The sequence below is a fragment of the Carcharhinus amblyrhynchos genome, chromosome 5 (genome assembly GCF_965287045.1).
Source record: "Carcharhinus amblyrhynchos chromosome 5, sCarAmb.v2.hapA, whole genome shotgun sequence".
Classification (NCBI taxonomy): domain Eukaryota; kingdom Metazoa; phylum Chordata; class Chondrichthyes; order Carcharhiniformes; family Carcharhinidae; genus Carcharhinus; species Carcharhinus amblyrhynchos.
Window position 1 is genome coordinate 30,524,465 of NC_137328.1, and position 17,540 is coordinate 30,542,004.

Below are 17,540 nucleotides of genomic sequence, written 5' to 3' on the forward strand. Positions count from 1 at the left end.
CAATATAGGCAAGCAAGCTCAAACGATTGAGCACCGAGCTCACTAGGCACATTCAAAACCCTATTTTAATAAATATAAATAAACTAATCAGCCTCTCACCCACTTCCAATGAGAGGCTGACCCTGTCAGAAATCTAGATGTAAGCGACCGGTGCCATTTATGCTGGCTAATTTATGTCCTATTTTACAGCGTTTTCTCGCTGCAAAATGGGTGTAAAGCAGTGATAAAATTCTGCCCTATTGTCTGCAGGTCCAGGCACACCTCAGATCTGATTTTATCAGAATAGTATAAAGAGCACTCTGCATGGGTCTGGAACGCATCATCAGACCCCAGAATACTGGGCGTGATTCACTGGTCTCATCCATGGCAGGACCTATTGTGAGTGAGAATGGAAAATTTGACATTCCAGCTAAAACTCCATTCACTTTCAGGCACTGGAAATTTTCAGCTGTGAGTGTGGATGGAAGATTTCCACCACTATTTTAACATAATTTTGTGAAAATTCCATTGTAGTTTCTGCTTTTAGTTACAGTGACCAGTTAAGGGGCTGTCAATTTGTTATAAGTTAACTTGTTTTATTGGTATATTCAAAAGAGTATAAATAGACACCGTCTGTACATGGGAGTCCTCCCTTTTTCTATTGAGGCTTTGATGCTGAGGATGTTGCACACAGCAGTCCCATGTAATGGAAGGTAAAGTCAGTACTCAGACTCCCAGGCTGCCTACAATTTCTGTAGCCTTGAGGAGTCTGCATTCCATGTTTATATAGGTTGTGCAAATTTGCAGCCCCTGTTCCACTATATGAGGGGACTGCTCCTCTGGTTTTGGTTGCACTTCAGCTCCAGGCTCTCCTGTGCTTATATAGATGATCTGGAGGAGGGGGCTGAGTGTAGGGTGATAAAATTTGCTGATGACACGAAGATGAGTGGAAAAGCAAATTGCGCGGAGGGTGTGGAAAGTCTTGCAGAGGTATCTGGATAGGCTGAGCGAGTGGGTGAGGACCTGGCAGATGGAGTATAATGTTAGCAAGTGTGAGGTTATCCACTTTAGCAGAAATAATAGTAGGAGGGATTACTATTTAAAGGGCAAAAAGCTGCAGCATGCTACGGTGCAGAGGGACCTGGGGGTCCTTGTGCATGAGTCGCAAAAACCCAGTCTGCAGGTGCAGCAGGTGATCAAGAAGGCGAATGGGATGCTGGCCTTTATAGTGAGGGGGATAGAATATAAAAGCAGGGAGGTCTTGCTGCAACTGTACAGTGTACTGGTGAGGCTGCAGCTGGAGTACTGTGTGCAGTTTTGGTCGCCGCACTTGCGCAAAGATATTTTGGCCTTGGAGGGAGTGCAGAGGAGGTTCACTAGGCTGATACTGGAGATGACGGGGTTGGACTATGAAGAGAGACTAAATAGACTGGGTCTGTACTCGTTGGAATTTAGAAGGATGAGGGGGGATCTTGTAGAGACGTATAAGATAACGAAAGGGATGGATAGGATAGAGGTGGAGAGATTCTTCCCACTTAGGATAGCAGGACTAGAGGGCACAGCCTCAAGATAAGGCGGGGTCAGTTTAGATCGGAGTTGAGGAGGAACTTCTTCACTCAAGGGGTGGTGAATCTCTGGACTTCTCTGCCCGTTGAAGTGGTGGAGGCTACCTCGCTAAATATATTGAAGTCACGGGTAGATAGGTTTTGACAGACAAGGGAATTAAGGGTTATGGGGAGAAAGCGGGAAAGTGGAACTGATCCACTTCAGGTCAGCCATGATCTTATTGAATGGCGGGGCAGGCTCGAAGGGCTAGATGGCCTCCTCCTGCTCCTATTTCTTATGTTCTTATGCTGAGAGGTTCAGGGTGGACCCATTTGTTATTGTTCCAGGGCCTGGCAAAGGTGAAATCCCACTCATCTGATGAAGAAGCAGCGCTTTGAAAGCAAGTGGCTTTTGCTACCACATAAACCTGTTGGACTTAACTGGTGTTGTGAGACATCTTAAGGTGGTCATAAACAGACCCAGATAGAGGGTGTCACTTGGCCCAACTAACTGCCTGTCCCACTTCCATGTATGCCTGGATATCCTTGGAGAGTTTCCTTGCGGTGTTCACTAGTATGCTTGAGGCCATCCACGACCATTGGATACTACATGGGCTGGTGTGTATCATCTCTCCCCAAAATGATGTTTTAAGGGGTAGTTCACAAATGAATTAGTTTATTTGTTTAATTGGTGTACTGTAGAATGTATAGTGAGACACTAAATGACACTGATAATGGGCTGGAGAGTTAGGGATTTCACATTTGTAATGTCTCATATTGTGAATGAATTGAAAAGAGAGTGAAGATTGACTTCTGGTTCCCCAGTTCATTGACTGGCTAGGAGAGGTTTAAAAGGGTTCTTTTGTGAAGAATAGCTGAAAGCAGGTGTAAATTGTATGATTACTCATCAATGCTTTCAGAGATGGAACTTTATGACCATTGAAGGAATTAAGTGGATATGTGGGCATGTATTATGCATATTAAAGAGTCAAAAATGTATGGCCTTGGCATGTCTTTTTCAAACAAATGTAAAATCAGAAGCATAGTATTTTGTGCTTTAGAAGCCTGTCAGTTGGAAACTGAGGATAGTTTGGCTCTTCTATTATGTTTTATGCATGAAATTTAACCTGGAACAAATAATAGCATCTGTCCCAACTCAAGTTTGGGGGCCACATCGTAGAGTTATACTTAAGGAGCAAACTTATGAAAAAATTCTAAGTCCAGAACAAGCGTGAAAATGGAAGATTTTTGGATCCGTTGCACATGTGCAGGTCTTTCTGCCCTGAGCAGCAGAGAAACTTGTCACAGAGCCTCTGCTGCTTTCAGCAGGCATCCATGGCTTAAACCAGGCACCATCCCACTCTACCGCAGGGCCGCACGCCCAATCATGAGAAACCTTCACTGGTTGGACCAATCGACCTCCATACCCCCTCCCCCCCTCCCTCCACTCCCAGTGCTATGCAGATTTACAGTGATATCATCATAGGACAGAATATCATAGAATCCCTACAGTACAGAAGGAGGCTATTCGGCCCATCGAGTCTGTACCGACTACAATCCCATCTAGACTCTATTCCCCAAAACCCTCATTTACCTTGCCAATCCCCAGGGCACTAGAGTCAATTTAGCACGGACAATCAACCTAATCCTCACACCTTTGGACTGTGGGAGGAAACTGGAGCACCCGGAGGAAATGCACGCACACACGGGGAGAATGTGCAAACTCCATATTGACAGTGACCTGAGGTCAGAATTGAACCCAGGTCCCTGGTGCTGTGAGGCAGCAGCGCTAACCACTGTGCCACCATGTTGACTGATGTCCCCCTTCCCACCGATTACAACTGCAGAGTGTGCTGTGGGCCCAGTGCTTAGTGGCCAGTGCCAGGATACCTGACTGGCACTGCCCAAAGGGCACTCCACTTAACCCCAACATTCTTGGGGGCTTCAGTAGCCTCTGGTTCTACTGGCAAGGCCATCACATCTGGTCCCTGTGGCTGGGTTCAATCCTTGATTCTTGCCGAAGAGAACCTCCTTCAGCGGGGCCACACAGTCAGGTGATCTCAGACAATTGAGTCCTGGGTTTGCAATTTTCATAAATGATATGGTAATTCAATTCAAATAATTTATTCAGCCTTGCTCCGGAAATGAACAGGAGGCTGATCACGCCAGATATCCATGCCAGTAAGATAGGGTGAGAACCAGATTTCTTGGCTCTCTTGCAATCTTACCAGCTCACTCCGCCCATTGGCCAGTGGGGCATGATTGCAAGATCATCCCATTAGTCTCTATGATATTGGACTGATTAGGGAACTTGACATCAAAACTGTGATGATAAGTTCTGCTCCTAAAGCCACACAAGAGAAGACCAAAAAGATAATCTTTTGAATACCTACAAGGCATTGTCAAGCTTTGATAGATTTTGAGAGGTGGACTGTCATTTTCTGGAGGAATATATCGTGGCCCTTACAGACTGTATAAAAGATTGCAGTAATTCAATTTGGAAATTCCTTGTATTGTGCTCACACTTAAATTACTAGATTGTACTAAGGTGTTGCACATGGACAGGCCCTAGGTATTGACTGAGATTCAGTTCTAGGAAAGAGACTCTTTTTTTTTGAGTCTGCTGCCTTGAAAAGATTTCTAGGGAAGCAGACATTTCCAACAACCTTTCTGGCACAAATGTGACATTCTGCAGTTTTACAAAGGTTGGAGGACTCAATGGCTGTATTGTCAAGATTGTGGACACAGGTACGAGTATTAGGAAGTGTCTCAGGCAGAAAGAATGAGGTGGAAGCATTTTTAGCAAAACAGGATACCATAGCAGATGACAGAATTGAAACAGAAATAGTAGACGAACGAACACAGGAATGCCTGGGGAACAGTTGCTTGAGCTGCGACTCAGAATATCATAATGCGATGAACTGCCCAACACGGAACAGCAGAATTCTCAAAGTGATCCACGACACAGAATTTGTTGGCTAAAAATGTTGAGAATGAACAGTGTAAAGGAATTGTACAAGTCAAAATAAGCATTAGCCTAATCATGAGTGTGTTATTTGTTGACTTATTTAACTGTGTGATGCTTGATAGTGATTGCACCTTGATATTGCGTAGAACAGTTTTTTTCCATCCCACTGGTGACATAATTCAGTTCCCACCCAAGAGGTCAGGGACCTTGGCCATGATTCTCCAATTGCAGCCTGCCACTTTTCTGGCGGGTCTGGCCAGGAGACGCATGTCTGCGGCCTTGGACGGGCATGCACATCTCCCAGAACTGGAGAACAGTCGCCGGCCATACCATGCTGGAAACCGGTGGGAAGGCAGGTAAGCCATTTAAATCTATTTTTAATCTATTTTAAGTACATATTTTTGTTAATTATCGATGGATAGGATAGAGGTGGAGAGACTCTTCCCGCTCAAAAAAGACAGTAGGACTAGGGGGCACAGCCTCAAGATAAAGGGGAGGCAGTTTAGAACGGAGTTGAGGAGGAACTTCTTCACTCAAAGGGTGGTGAATCTCTGGAATTCTCTGCCCGTTGAAGTGGTGGAGGCTGCCTCGCTAAATATTTTTAAGAAGCGGGTTGATGGGTTCTTGATAAGAGAGGGGATTAAGGGTTATGGGGAGAGGGCGGGAATGTGGAACTGAGAAACGACAGATCAGCCATGATCTTATTGAATGGTGGGGCAGGCTCGAAGGGCTAGATGGCCTACTCCTGCTCCTATTTCTTATGTTCTTATGTTCTTATGACCTGAATCTCCCACCCTACCAGGAGTACTTCATTCCTGCAGGGTTCAGACTCTGTCCCCATGTTCGGGGAGCTAGCCGGAAACTCATCTGGGAGGAAGTGAGGGCAATCAGAGCCCTCCCAGTGGATTGGGTGGCTGGGAGGTGGTGCCCCCCTGGGCATGGGCATCCTGGCAGTGCCAGTCTGTGCTCCTGGTACTGCCCAAGGGGCAAAGTGTCCATTCCCAGAGGGCACCTTGGCACTGCCCATCAGGCATTGGGCAGTGCCAAGGGGGTCTGCCTCCTGGGGAGGGAGGGTGTCTGCTGGGGTGAGGGAGGATCGCCACTGCTGGGGGGGTGGGGCAGGGCTGGCCTGGGGATTGTTGTGGGGGCTGCAATCAGGCCATGGTGGGGTGGAGGGTGGGGGGGGGGTGGGGCAGCTAGAGAGGCAGCATTGCCATGGTCCCAGGCTGGCCAGCGATTGGTCCACAATTGTCAAACTCCAGCCCTGCCCCTGGGTTTTTAATGAGATTCACGACTGGGATCTCTGCAATGCACAGAGTGCGGAGATTCAGGTCAGAAGCTGAACTATCAGAACAGTCGGGATTTCAAACAGTTTTCCCGCCAATTCAGCACTTATGGGAGAATACGCCCCCTCTTGTTTCAACACATTTAAATATAAATTGCCCACCTTAGTAATTTCCCCTATCCAGTACATTAGCAAGGTTTACAACTGACCTTTAAAACTGTGAACCAGGCAAAGGGAACCTGGGAGGAGTAGAGTCCGGGGAGAGGGACATGCACACAGAAACACCCCCACACACATGGGCAATCCTACTCCCCCCAGTGGGCTCCTCCAATCCCATAGACATGGGATATCCCCCCTTCCCCTCCTCCCCCCTATCCTTTGTGGATTAGGGGTTCACATATTTTTATTGGAGATTGGGATGCCCTTTCCCCATCCCAGGATTCCCAATGTTGTTGGTTTTTTCCAGCCCTGCCCCACTAGCTTGACAAAGAACAAAGAACAAAAACAGCCAGGGAAACAGGCCCTTCGGCCCAACGAGCCCACGCCGCCATTTTAACATTCAGTGCCTCCCCTCCACCCATGACCCTTATCTATTGTTTTATGGCAATCCACATTGAGGGAAACTAATTTAGGGACAATTTATTTCTTCCAATCAGCCTAAAAGCACATCTTTGGGGTGTGGGAGGAAACCGGAGCACCCAGAGAAAACCCACGCAAGCACGGGGAGAATGCGCAAACTCCCACAGACACCGGCCCAAATCCATGTGTCTGCACAGCAAACAGTGATAGTCACTGAGCTGTCGTGTTGACCAGCATCTGGTCCAGTTTAAGCACACACTAACGACACGAAGCACTCGGCCAATCTCGAACATTCAAGAGCAGCCCAAGTACGACCCATCGCGTGTATGCCCCTCATTGGACAACAAGGCGGACCGACTTAAAACCTGTGAATGAAAAGAGAAAAAACATTATTATCATACCACATCCTTTTACATTACCAGGGATGTCCCAATGCTAATGAACCTTATTTAAATCAATCTCCTATATCCTCCCATCACCAACCCACTCATGTGCCTGTCTAAGTTAGTCTTAAACAACTCTAGCATGCCTGCCTCCACCACCTTACTTGGCAGAGCATTCCATACCCCCACTACCCTCTGTGTGAAAAACCTCCCTCTAATATCTATGTTATATCTCTCCCCCCTCACATTCAGCCCATGGTCCCTCGTACGGTGTGGGTCATTCCTCCATTTGTTTTGTACAGAGTACTGTACGATGTGGAGTGAAAAACAAGCAAAGCAGCTGCTGAGCTACACACCAGTTTTCTTACTTCAGCCAGCACTCTTTGCAGAAATGGAAAAATTCCACCTATTGTCTGTTCATCTTTAAGACAGTTTGTTCAGTCTTCTTGCCAAAGATTAAAACTCCTGCCGAAGGCTGTAGGTATGGATGATGAGGAATATAGAAATCTCAAAAAGAGATTAGGGCAAAATTTGAAATAACTAATAAGTATTGGAGGAACTGCCATGTACTATGCTAAGCCTCTCATTAGCATTTGACTTAAATGAGATGGCTGCTATGGATCTAAAGGTATGGGACAAAGACAGAAATATTGGCCCAAATCTCCCAGTTCTTTCAAAGACCCACCTTCCCCTGCAAAATGCACTGAAGGACTATCTGCAAGTCCCAGTGCACGGACTCTATGAGAATTGCCTGGGAAGCTTGAATTCTGTGGAATCCTCAAAATACTTCTATCACTGAGTTAGGGTCAAACTTTGGATGATTCCAATTTGCTTACCTGAACAATTGCTCAAGAATTGCTGGTCAGAAAATTCCTAGTCTAACTCCTGTGTAACTATACAACAGACCCCTTGAAAGATCTTCCTAACCCTCACACCTCCTCTCCCCAACAGCATGGCCTGACTAGCCCTTCAAACCGACTCCCTCCACTAAACTTGACTACCCTCTGACCAGCTTCCACCGTTTGCCTCTCCTGATCTGATCTGACCCATCTTTCTACCACCCTACACAGCTGCCACCCTTCCCCCTTGCCCACTTCTCTCACCCACCCTCACACATTCACAGAACATTGAAAAGCTGTTTTACTGTCCCAAAGTTATGTGGCGTGTTAGTGAGCCCTTGCTGATACACAACAGTTCGTGCTGGACAAAGGGGGCATGGTGTCTTGTGGGATTTCCTTCACTGATATGTTTGAGTTTTCTTGTGCTGAATTCTGTCAGATACGTAGAACACTACAGCACAAACAGGCCCTTCGGCCCACAAGTTGCACCGATCATATCCATACCTACCAGGCCTATGTATAACTCTCAATCCCATTAAATCCCATGTACTCATCAATATACTCCATTGGAAAATTGACTAGATAAATCGGAGGAAATTAAGTGGATACATTTTTGTGGATCAGAATTGGAAATTGGGGTTCTGACAATGCTTGAAGATTTGGGTCACTTTCATTTCACATGTATACAAAGAACAAAGAACAAAAACAACCTGGGAAACAGGCCCTTTGGCCCAATGAACCCACGCCGCCATTTTAACATTACCAGTCCCCCCCTCCATCCATGACCCTTATCTATTGTTTTTATGGCAATCCAAATTGAGGGAAACTAATTTAGGGACAATTTATTACTTCCAATCAGCCTAATAGCACATCTTTGGGGTGTGGGAGGAAACTGGAGCACCCGGAGAAAACCCACGTAAGTCGTGACAATCAGATTTAGGCTGGACAATATTGATTAAGCTGTTGGTTAAAATTATGTCGTGAATTTCTTTTCGTTGATGTCAATTCTTACATTTATAGGAGCAGATTTTAAAGTAGCTTTTAAAAGGGAATTGAAAAGGAATAAAATTGCAGTGCTAAAGGGAAAGAACAATTTCAGCTTTCAAAGTGTCAGAACTGCCGTGATGGTCAAATGACCACCTTCCAAACTGTAAGGTTCTACAATAGTCATTTAGTCATTTCTAAATTATGCTAAAATACAAGAATTCATAATAACATAACAACATGTCTTGCATCCGGTGTCCTTTGTGACATATGACTAATGGTTCAAATGAGAACCAGAAAAACTGATCTCAGTTTGCAGGTAGTCCTGGAACTTCGACTACTCATTTCGGAAAAGGGGCTGCGATTCTTCCACCGCAAGCTGCAACTTTTCAGTCGGGGCGGGAGATGGCGTGTTGGCCATTTCGCGGATTCCCCGCCAGCTTTTACGACCCGCACGTATCTCCCAGACAGAGAAAAATAGCACCGCCGGAAACCTGCAGAAAATTTAAAGTCGCAACCTAGTGCGGCAGCCTTGAACTGGCGAGAGGAGTTAAGTACCATTAGCAGAACGTGGGGGATCTTGTAGGTGGGACCTGGAAATGCCTGGTAGCCTTCCTCCTGCTGCCTTCAGGTGTTGGCTCATGGAACAGTGATATCTGTGGGCGTGGGTGGGAGTGGGAGGGGGGGAGTTTGTGTTGTGGGGGGGGGGTGTTCTATTTCCTCACAGCTCTCGGGTGGGTGAGGTTCCATCAGGGAGTCCCGTACCCACCCAACCTCGGGCAGCTGTATCGCGCACTTTGGGAAGCAGCCTCAAAGGTTCCCGCTCTCCCCCCGCCCCCCACTCTTGGGCAGAAGCACTGAAGCGCAGTGTGGGAAGCTCCTGCATCCCCTCCTCCCCCTTCCTGGGCAGCACTAAAGCGCACTGTGGGAGGCAGACACGAGGATTCCCATTTCCCCTCTTCCCCCACTTCCCCACTTCCCCTCTTCCCCCACTTCCCCTCTTCCCCCCACTTCCCCACTTCCCACGTCCCCACTTCCCCCACTTCCCCACTTCCCCCCACTTCCCCTCTTCCCCCCACTTCCCCTTTCCCCCCACTTCCCCTCTTCCCCCCACTTCCCCTCTTCCCCCCACCTCCCCTCTTCCCCCCACTTCCCCTCTTCCCCCCACTTCCCCTTTTCCCCCCACTTCCCCTCTTCCCCCCACTTCCCCTTTTCCCCCACTTCCCCTCTTCCCCCCACCTCCCCTCTTCCCCCCACTTCCCCTCTTCCCCCCACTTCCCCTTTTCCCCCCACTTCCCCTCTTCCCCCCACCTCCCCTTTTCCCCCCACTTCCCCTCTTCCCCCCACTTCCCCACTTCCCCTCTTCCCCCCACTTCCCCTCTTCCCCCCACTTCCCCTCTTCCCCCCACTTCCCCACTTCCCCTTTCCCCCCACTTCCCCTCTTCCCCCCACTTCCCCTTTTCCCCCCACTTCCTCTTTCCCCCCACTTCCCCTCTTCCCCCCACTTCCCCTTTTCCCCCCACTTCCCCTCTTCCCCCCACTTCCCCTTTTCCCCCACTTCCCCTTTCCCCCCACTTCCCCTCTTCCCCCCACTTCCCCTTTTCCCCCCACTTCCTCTTTCCCCCCACTTCCCCTCTTCCCCCCACTTCCCCTTTTCCCCCCACTTCCCCACTTCCCCCACTTCCCCTCTTCCCCCCACTTCCCCTCTTCCCCCCACTTCCCCTCTTCCCCCCACTTCCCCTTTTCCCCCCACTTCCCCTCTTCCCCCCACCTCCCCTCTTTCCCCCCACTTCCCCTCTTCCCCCCACTTCCCCTTTTCCCCCCACTTCCCCTCTTCCCCCCACCTCCCCTCTTCCCCCCACTTCCCCTTTCCCCCCACTTCCCCTCTTCCTCCCACTTCCCCTTTCCCCCCACCTCCCCTCTTCCCCCCACTTCCCCACTTCCCCCCACCTCCCCTCTTCCCCCCACTTCCCCTCTTTCCCCCCACTTCCCCTCTTCCCCCCACTTCCCCTTTCCCCCCACTTCCCCTCTTCCCCCCTCTTCCCCTCTTCCCCCCACTTCCCCTCTTTCCCCCCACTTCCCCTCTTTCCCCCACTTCCCCTTTCCCCCCACTTCCCCTCTTCCCCCCACTTCCCCTCTTCCCCCCTCTTCCCCTCTTCCCCCCCACTTCCCCTCTTTCCCCCACTTCCCCTTTCCCCCCACTTCCCCTCTTCCCCCCACTTCCCCTTTCCCCCCCTCTTCCCCTCTTCCCCCCACTTCCCCTTTCCCCCCACTTCCCCTTTCCCCCCCTCTCCCCTCTTCCCCCACCTCCCCTCTTCCCCCCACTTCCCCTCTTCCCCCCCACTTCCCCACTCCCCCCACCTCCCCTCTTCCCCCCACTTCCCCTTTCCCCCCCACTTCCCCTTTCCCCCCCTCTTCCCCTCTTCCCCCCACCTCCCCTCTTCCCCCCACTTCCCCTCTTTCCCCCACTTCCCCTTTCCCCCCACTTCCCCTCTTCCCCCACTTCCCTTTCCCCCCCTCTTCCCCTCTTCCCCCCACTTCCCCTTTCCCCCCCACTTCCCCTTTCCCCCCCTCTTCCCCTCTTCCCCCCCACCTCCCCTCTTCCCCCCACTTCCCCTCTTCCCCCACTCCCCACTCCCCCCACCCCCCTCTTCCCCCCACTTCCCCTCTTCCCCCCTCTTCCCCTCTTCCCCCCACTTCCCCTCTTCCCCCCACTTCCCCTCTTTCCCCCACTTCCCCTTTCCCCCCACTTCCCCTCTTCCCCCCACTTCCCCTCTTCCCCCCACTTCCCCTCTTTCCCCCCACTTCCCCTCTTTCCCCCACTTCCCCTTTCCCCCCACTTCCCCTCTTCCCCCCACTTCCCCTCTTTCCCCCCACTTCCCCTCTTTCCCCCACTTCCCCTTTCCCCCCACTTCCCCTCTTCCCCCCACTTCCCCTCTTTCCCCCACTTCCCCTTTCCCCCACTTCCCCTCTTCCCCCCACTTCCCCTCTTTCCCCCACTTCCCCTTTCCCCCCACTTCCCCCTCTTCCCCCCACTTCCCCTTTCCCCCCACTTCCCCTCTTTCCCCCACTTCCCTCTTCCCCCCACTTCCCCTCTTCCCCCCCACTTCCCCTTTCCCCCCCACTTCCCCTCTTCCCCCACTTCCCCACTTCCCCCCACCTCCCCTCTTCCCCCCACTTCCCCTCTTCCCCCCACTTCCCCTCTTCCCCCCACTTCCCCTCTTTCCCCCCACTTCCCCTCTTTCCCCACTTCCCCTTTCCCCCCACTTCCCCTCTTCCCCCCACTTCCCCTCTTCCCCCCTCTTCCCCTCTTCCCCCACTTCCCCTCTTCCCCCCTCTTCCCCTCTTCCCCTCTTCCCCCCTCTTCCCCTCTTCCCCCCCACTTCCCCTCTCCCCCCCACTTCCCCTCTTCCCCCCTCTTCCCCCCACTTCCCCTCTTCCCCCCACTCCCCCTCTTCCCCCCACTTCCCCTCTTCCCCTCTTCCCCCCACTTCCCCTCTTCCCCCCACTCCCCCTCTTCCCCCCACTTCCCCTCTTCCCCCCACTCCCCCTCTTCCCCCCCACTTCCCCTCTTCCCCCCACTTCCCCTCTTCCCCCCACTTCCCCTCTTCCCCCACTCCCCTCTTCCCCCCCACTTCCCCTCTTCCCCTCTTCCCCCCACTTCCCCTCTTCCCCCCACTTCCCCTCTTCCCCCACTCCCCCTCTTCCCCCCACTTCCCCTCTTCCCCCCACTTCCCCTCTTCCCCCACTTCCCCTCTTCCCCCCGCTTCCCCTCTTCCCCCCACTTCCCCTCTTCCCCCACTTCCCCTCTTCCCCCCACTTCCCCTCTTCCCCCCACTCCCCCTCTTCCCCCCACTTCCCCTCTTCCCCCCCACTTCCCCTCTTCCCCTCTTCCCCCCACTTCCCCTCTTCCCCCCACTTCCCCTCTTCCCCCACTCCCCCTCTTCCCCCCACTTCCCCTCTTCCCCCCACTTCCCCTCTTCCCCCACTTCCCCTCTTCCCCCCACTTCCCCTCTTCCCCCCACTTCCCCTCTTCCCCCCACTTCCCCTCTTCCCCCACTTCCCCTCTTCCCCCACTTCCCCTCTTCCCCCCTCTTCCCCTCTTCCCCCCCACTTCCCCTCTCCCCCCCACTTCCCCTCTTCCCCCCTCTTCCCCCCACTTCCCCTCTTCCCCCCACTCCCCCTCTTCCCCCCACTCCCCCTCTTCCCCCCCACTTCCCCTCTTCCCCTCTTCCCCCCACTTCCCCTCTTCCCCCCACTCCCCCTCTTCCCCCCCACTTCCCCTCTTCCCCTCTTCCCCCCACTTCCCCTCTTCCCCCCACTCCCCCTCTTCCCCCCCACTTCCCCTCTTCCCCTCTTCCCCCCACTTCCCCTCTTCCCCCCACTCCCCCTCTTCCCCCCCACTTCCCCTCTTCCCCTCTTCCCCCCACTTCCCCTCTTCCCCCCGCTTCCCCTCTTCCCCCACTTCCCCTCTTCCCCCACTTCCCCTCTTCCCCCCGCTTCCCCTCTTCCTCCCCTCTTCCCCCCACTTCCCCTCTTCCCCCACTCCCCCTCTTCCCCCCACTTCCCCTCTTCCCCCCTCCCCGTTCCTGGGCAGCACTGAAGCGCACTGTGGGAGGCAGCCATGAGGACTCCTGCTTGCCCCTTCCCCCCATGGACAGCGCTGAAGTGCATTGTGGGAAACAACCTGGGAGCTCCCGCTTCTAGCCCCCTCCCCCCACCGGGCAGTGCTCAAGCACATTGTCCGAGGCATCTTCGAGGGCTCCCACTTCCTCCCTCCCACCCGCCCCCCCCGGCTCCTGGGCAGTGCTGAAGCGCACGTGGGGGGTAGCCTCAAAATCTCCCGCTCCCTCGCCCCCTCCACAGCAGTTTGCAGTAACATTGTCTTGCTGTGGGGTGTGGTCAGGGACTCTACTAAGTGCTGGTGTTCCGAGGTGGGGGAGGAGTGTACCATGTGCTGACTGAGGCAGTTGCTGCTCCAGGCCGGGCTGCAGAGGTTCAGAAATGGACTGCATGGGGTCTGCTGTCTCTGGGCACATCCAGTGCTGATTTACAGTCTGTCCCTGCCCTGTGACACAGACCAACAACCCATGCCTGTAATAGATACTGCAGTTGCACATATGGCAATGGCTGCACGCTGACCTGCATAATCTGTGTTAGCATTTGTCACGATGGAATCTCACATAATCCTAATCAGGCACCGTGGAATGTGTGGGGTTGCCAGCTCCCACAAGCGGGGATGCTGGCCCAGTGAGGGATTGAGGTGGTGCTGGGTCAATGAAACCGATGATAATAATACGTCATTCAATGCTCTTTCTAAATCTCGATTTGCTCGATCTGGAGCTGGCCATGTTGGTGGCAGCAGAGGTGGAGGAAAAGGAGGAGGCAGCCTTTCAGGAGGTGGGGGGTGTGGAGACACCATTGCAAGCCATGATCTTATTGAATGGCGGGGCAGGCTCGAAGGGCTAGATGGCCTACTCCTGCTCCTATTTCTTATGTTCTTAAGAGCAGTCACCACGAGATCCTCAGGAAAGAGGGGCAGTGGGCTGCCACTGACGGCCAGGAGGTGGGTGAGCAGGCTCCCGAGTGCACAGAAGGTGGAGCATGCTGAGGCCAAGGATGAATGGGGCCCATAATTCCTTCAAAACCCTCTCAGAGGAGATTGCTGTCACCGGCTGTGCTTTATACGCTCTGTCTGAGGCCGGAACTCTCCATTCTCCTGACGAAGGGGCTAACCCGAAAGCTTGTGCGTTTACTATCAAATAAATCGGTTGGACTAAAACCTGGTGTTGTCAGACTTTTTACTGTGCTTGTCCAAAACCACAGTGCATCACATTTGTGAGGTGCTCTCACACCTGGAAGCTTGGGGGAACGGAGGCCATGATCTCCCTATGGACATGAAGGTGACCGCAGCCCTCAATTTCTATGCCTCGAGGTCATTCCAAGCTCCCAGTAGCGACCTAGCTGGTATCTCCCAGGCCTCACAGATGTGTGCGGCAGGTTGCAGATGCCCTGTATGCCTGGGAGGGCAGTTCACTAATTTTGATGTGGGCTGTGTACAGCAGGAGGCCCGGGCTCTCAGCTTTGCCTCCATTGCCGGGATCCCGAATGTGCAGGGGGCAGTGGATGGCATGCATATCGCCTTGTGGGCCCGCCTGCAGGGCCACAGCCATTTGTGAACCCGAAGGGATTTCACTCCCTGAACGTCCAAATTATCTGCAACCATCAGCTGAAGATCATGAAGGTGGAAACATGCCACCCAGGGGGTGTCCATGACAACTTTGTGATCCAGCAGATGGATATCTCTGAGCTCTTTGAAGACCAGCCCAGGCTCCCGGGGTGACTACTGGGTGACAAGGGTTACCCGCTAAGGTCATGGCTGATGACGCCGATGTGGAGGCCCCAGACCGAGGTGGAAACCCACCACAATGAGGCCCATGCAGCCATCCTTCCGTCGCTGAGCAGTGCATCGGCCTGTTGAAGATGCGGTTCCGCCTCTTGGACAGCTGTGGGAAGGCGACCCCTCCAGTATGACCCTGTGCGTGCTTCATGCACTGTGATCGTTTGCTGCGCTTTTCACAACATTGTCCAGCAGCGGGAAGACCAGCTGGAGCAGGAGGAGAAGGAGCGGCGAGGGGGTGAGGTGGGCACCCTACCAGTGGGTGGCGATGGCAGGTGTCTGGCAGGGAAGGGCAGTGATGGATGCCTTGATTGCAGCCTGCTTCACCTAACTGGTGCTGTGCAGTGAGGTGGGTGCGACCAACACACATCCACCACACCCCAGGAGCCCGTGTAGCCCTCTAAACCAACCTGGGCCCACAAACCACCACACCACCCTTTCCCAGTTCTTGTCATCCATCATGCTTTCCCCCCAGAAACATCCAATCCTGTTAATGGGCCTGGGCTGGCAATGGTTGAAGGCTGGAGGATGATGATGACTTGCTGTTGTGCACACTGAGATCCTGCTCCTGGTGCAGCTCAAGTCCGACTCCTACCTGTACTCCGAATGCACGCTGCCACCCTGACCCACGTGGCTGTAAGGGTTCAGGACACATGTTTTTTGGTCAATGTGGGGGGTGGCATTTGCACCAAGGGTTTGGTGGATGTTGGAGAAGGTAGGGCAGGCAGTCTGAAACATGGGCTGAGTCTGCAAGGCTCAACAGACAGCATCTCTGTGTTTGGGAGTTGGAAACACTGAGGTATGGGCGGTGTGGGGGGTACGGTGTGGGGGGCGCAGGGGGGTGCAAGGAGAATCATTACTCACAGCTGTGACATTTATAGTTAATTAATAGTTTATTGGGCTCTTAACATAAATGATTACCAAACTCTGACTAATGCTAGCCTTCACCCGTGCCCTCTAGTGAACTACAACTTTCTAATTTTGTTCTATCTACTGCTTTTTCTGAATCCTATCCCAGGATGCACATCGAGGTGGAATTGGCCAGCTGTGATGTGTGCCCCATCGCCTGTGGTGCCCTTGGCGGACATCCCCTGGGTGATCAGGACCTGGAGGGCCCCTCCTGGCTTGCAGATGGCACTGTTTTGGTGCCACCCCATTCATTTTGCTGGCCTGAGATGTCCCGGTGTGAGGAAGGGGGGGAATCGATAGGTTTTTGGACATCCGGGATCTCTTGGGTGGAAGACACCAGCGTAGGCTCAAGCTCTTCTTCCTCTCTTGAGGTGCCCAGAGGCTCTGCGGGCACTCCATGGGATGCCACGGTAGCTGGACTGAGCTCCAGTGTCACCTGGCTCTGCCAGTCCTGGAGGCCTAGATGCGTCTGCCCATAATGTGTGATCCCTCAGCCCTGGCCCTCTAAGACTCAGCCAAGCTCCGGAGCCCCTCTGCTACAGCATTCTGTAAGTAAGCCAGGCTCTGGAGCCCTTTAGCAATAGCCCTCTAAACCTGGGCTAAGTTGCCGAGGCTCACAGCCACTGCCTGCTGTGTCTCCAGAATGCCAGTGAGAATCCCAGCCATGACCAGCAGTGTTCCCCACATGCCCCAGACACTCATGGCCATCGAATGCTGTGCTTCCTGGATGCTGGAAACACACTCGCCCATGGCCCATAGTGTCCCCAGGATGGCCTGGATCTGAACACCCATGAGGACAGATCCCTGAGCCAGACTTTCCACTGTGATCAACCCTTGCAGTGTTGGCCTGGGTTTCAACAAAAAACAAACAAAGAACAAAGAACAAAAACAGCCCGAGAAACAGCTTTGTCAGCACCACCTCCTGCAACAGCACTCTGTTTGACTTCCCTAAACAGCCTTGCAGTTGCAACATGGTTGCTGACAGCCCTTCCACTACTCCCCGGGTTTCCTGATGCATCTCCATCAGCTTTGGGAGGAACAAACCCAGAGGCCCAGCAGCTGGCTTGGCACAGCTGAATCCTGGCCTTCGGCAGGCCTCTGTGCGCCCGAGCCCTCGAATGTGCCCACCTCCACCCGATGTGCATCAGCTGCTGTGATACTTTCACCAGATCATGACCCAGAAGGCTCAAGACTAAAAGTACCCACCATAGTGATTGTCTCTGTGTTGGTGGGTTGTGTGGTACACGCTGGTGACACTTCAGTGGTGCTGCCCTCAGAAGATTCCTCATTGCCTGTCTCCGAGGTGTCATCCAGGGAGTTGTGGGCAGTTTGTTGAAGAGCAGCGGGAGGTGGCAGTAACACCCGAAGGACCACGCTCCTCTGCATCCAGACCTGGAAAAAAACCACACATCAGGGGAAGGGAGGCAAAACATTCCACACAGCATCGCACTTACTTAAAGGAGGACCAAGGCTGAGGGTGCGCTTCTGCTCATTTGCTTATGGTACACCGTCCTGGCTGTTGGTGACCATTCGGTATGGCCCATCACCCCCTGCCAGATCCATGGTACCTCCTCCATGCTATTCAGGCACACCACCACCAGACTGTGTTGTCTCCTGTGTGACGCGGATTTTCTTTTCCTGTGGGAACATAAGGTGGATAGCAAGCATTA

At 52.9% G+C, this 17,540-nt stretch overlaps 1 protein-coding gene across 4 annotated transcripts in view; it reads left to right on the forward strand.

The window, feature by feature from the left end:
- LOC145342936 (paladin-like) overlaps positions 1-17,540 on the forward strand; it is a 144,402-nt gene that overhangs the window by 14,751 nt on the left and 112,111 nt on the right. The window lies entirely within an intron of this gene.